The following is a 3,752-nucleotide window of genomic DNA, read 5'->3' on the forward strand; positions in this document are numbered from 1 at the left end:
TATGGTTTCAGGGACACTCGGTTATGAGTCTTTATGACAAGGTTATAACCCAGTTCCTTAGAGGGTGTACAACTTCACGGCAATCAGGACTTGCTGGAAGTTACGCACATCATCCATGCATTCAGTAAATGTTTACTGGGGCCCGACTTGCATTGCTCTAAGTGCTGGGGATGTCACAGTGAGGGAGGTCACACCCTCACACCACGGAACTTACGTCCAAGTGACAGAGGGACAGACCAACTCTAAACAGACAAAATAAAGGAACATATAGTATAACATAATATCAAACAAGTTAAATGAAGAAATGAAGTAGAATAAAGGGTTAGAGCATGATACAACATATTCTAAATAAAAATGTGTCAAAATAACCTGGCTGGTGTGGCTCAGTAGTTGAGGGTCAACCCATGGACTGAGAGGTCCCATTCGATTCCCGGTCAGGGCACATGCCCAGGCTGTGGGCCAAATCTCCAGTGGGGGGCACGCAGGAGGCGGCCAATCGATGTTCTCTCTCATCAATGTTTCTCTCTAAAAATCAATAAAGAAAAAATAAATCAGCCCTGGCCGGTTTGGCTCAGCGGTTAGAACGTCCGCCTGCGGTCCGGAGAGACCCGGGTTCAGTTCCCGCTAAGGTCATGTACCTCGGTTGCAGTTTGTCCCCGGTCCTGGTTGGTCGTGTGGGTGGCAGCCACTCGATGTGTCCCTTTCACATCGATGTTTCCCTCTCTCTCTCTCTTCCTCTCTCTCCCTCCCACTCTATCTGTACAAAAAATGGAAAAATGTCCTCAGGTGAGGATTAAAAAAAAATTAAAAAAAAAAAAATCAATAAAAACATATTTTTAAATGCATGTGAAAATAAAACAAGCACAAAAGTATGAGTTTCCTTAATGATTTTAAAATTATTTCTGTTTAATTATAATTTCTTCATATCGATAATATTGAAAAAACATGAGATGCAGGAATCTTATCAGAACCTTTCCTTCAAGCTCTTTCTATAGTCCCCTAAATACATTCACTAAACAGAAATGATGTATAAAATGAGCATATTTTCTTTAGACCCAGAAGTAATCAAAGAATTTTTGCCAGATTGTTAAAAACACATTTTTACTAACAGTTGACTGACACTATTACATTAGTTTCGGATAAACAACGTCGTCCTTTTTGCTACAATGTAGCCAATAACATCTTATGGAAAATGCAGAGAGCTCTTGCTGAAAGTCTTGCCGGTTTATTGAGTTTGTGGCATCCGTGGAGTTGGAGGTCATTTCAAATGCACCGAATGCAAAGTGAAGTTGAAGCGTATTGATTATCTCCCGCCGCCCTCCGGGAGAGACAGCGAGCTGGGTCCCGTCCAGTGCGGATGCTCGTCACTGAGCTTCTGCCTGAAGGTGGCTGACCGAGGCCTCACCGCTCGGACACTCGGCCGCGGACTGTCCGCTCGAGTGGACGCGCCGACCGAGGCCTCACCGCACGGACACTCGGCCGCGGACCGTCCCCTCGAGTGGACGCGCCGACCGAGGCCTCACCGCACGGACACTCGGCCGCGGACCGTCCCCTCGAGGGGACGCGCCGACCGAGGCCTCACCGCACGGACACTCGGCCGTGGACTGTCCCCTCGAGGGGACGCGCCGACCGAGGCCTCACCGCACGGACACTCGGCCGCGGACCGTCCCCTCGAGTGGACGCGCCGACCGAGGCCTCACCGCACGGACACTCGGCCGCGGACCGTCCCCTCGAGTGGACGCGCCGACCGCACAGCCTGCCGCTGCCTTTGGAAGGGCACAAACCCCGAGGAAGCGCCTGGTAAATCCCTCCGTGGTCGAAATCACGGCTTTGGCCACAGAAGAAGGGGCCGCAGCCACGCGTGTCTGCAGCCGCAGGGAGCAGTGTGTTCTGACCTGTTACACAAGATCGCACCTTTTCACGTCGGGCCAGCTTGGGAACGGGCTCCGGATGGGAAAACCACTGCGTGAGCCGTTGCCAGGCGCGGTGCCGATGCGCCCCAAGGACCGCACGGAGGGCCGGACGCCGCTGACTGCCGGCTCCAGCCCCGCCTGGGGCTGCTGTTCCATCAGTTACTCTACAGAAAGCTTTCTTTGTGGTCATGGCAGGAAGTGCGTACTTTTTGAACCTATAATGCAGGCTTTAGGGTGTCCTCAATAATGGTCAATGTTTTCCCTTATAAAATAACACCACCAAATTATTGGAAATTGGTTGGGAGAAGAGGATGGATGATCCGGTTGGCAATTTATTCTTCCTTTGTAGACAAAGCACAAGAGGTTGCCCGGCCGGTGTGACTTAGTGGTTGAGCGTCGACCCTGCACCAAGAGGTTGCCGGTTCGATTCCCAGTCAGGGCACATGCCCAGGGTGTGGACCCAATCCCCAGAGCAGGGCATGCAGGAGGCGGTCAGTGGATATGCTCTCTCATCGATGTTTCTATCTCTCTCTCTCTCCCTCTCCCTTCCTCTCTCTCTAAAATCAATGAAGGAAAAAAAATTTTTTTTTTAAATATGTCTCCTGAATGGGTAACAAATCATAGTGGTTCAAAAACATGAGCTCTGGACAAAATACCTTCATTCAAATCCCAGCTCCAGCCCACCAGCAGTGCGACTTGTGGCAATGACTGAACTTTTTTTGTGAGTCTTAGCTTTCTCATGGACCTGGAGCGGTATTTACCTTGTAAATTGTTTCGTGATTAAATTACACACACACACACACACACACACACACACACGCGGGGCTGAAGTTTGACTTTATCCTAATTAAAAGCTAATAAGTTACATGAGAATCATTTCATGGATGTTGGCAGAACACACGAGATTCCTGGAACAGAGACAAAGGACCTCTCTCCTGATGGTGCGGTGGGCAAGTGGGCATCAGACTTGCATCAGTGCCCTTGTCGGCACAGACCCGGGGGACGCAGAGGGACCAGATGGACACACAGTGGGTTTGTGCTGCATCCGATGAACCCTAAGGTTAGGGACTCCGCCTCTTTTATAGCAGGCAGGAAGTGGGCCCACTTCGGGGCCCAGTGGGGAGACCCCCGCACTGCTCAGGGTTCCTTGCTGCCATAGACAACCCGGGGTGACGGCTCGAAGAAAGGGCTGAGAAGGCCTGGCATTATGGGCATACTCAGCCAAACAGGCAGTGGCCTGAGAGACCCATGAACTGTCTTTTGTAACAGAGCACTTCACAAGAATGCTGTGCACCCTGGCCTGTTCGGCTCAGCGGTTAGAGCATCGGCCTGCAGACCACAGAGCCGGGGTTTGACCCCCAGCCCTGGTTGAGGTTGTGCAGGAGGCGACCAATCGATGTGTCTCTCTCACGTCAGTGTTTCTTTCTCTCTCCCTCCCTCTCCCCCTCTCTCTCCCTGAAGATAAATGGAAAGATATCTTTGGGTGAGGATTAAAAAAAAAAAAGGAATGTTGTGCACATGTTATAGACGCTCAGAGAATTGTCTTTACTGCGCACCAGTCTATGCACCCTAAAATACAGGGCTTTGAATGCATAACTCTTTTTTTTTCTTTACTTTTTTTTTTGGTACGTGCCCCTAGCGGGAACCAAACCTGGGACTCTCTGGTCCACAGGCCGATGTTCCAGTCGCTGAGCCAAACCGGCCAGGGTGCATAAGTCTTATGAAATAATCAAATGCTAACTTAAAGTTGGACTATCACACTGTTTAGTGTCTATTTAAGTGAAAAGAATCACCAAGAAATGTGTTTTAAACGAACAGATACTGCTCAGAGATCTACCT

This window comes from Molossus molossus, unplaced genomic scaffold (genome assembly GCF_014108415.1).
Source record: "Molossus molossus isolate mMolMol1 unplaced genomic scaffold, mMolMol1.p scaffold_m16_p_5, whole genome shotgun sequence".
In the NCBI taxonomy this organism is placed as follows: domain Eukaryota; kingdom Metazoa; phylum Chordata; class Mammalia; order Chiroptera; family Molossidae; genus Molossus; species Molossus molossus.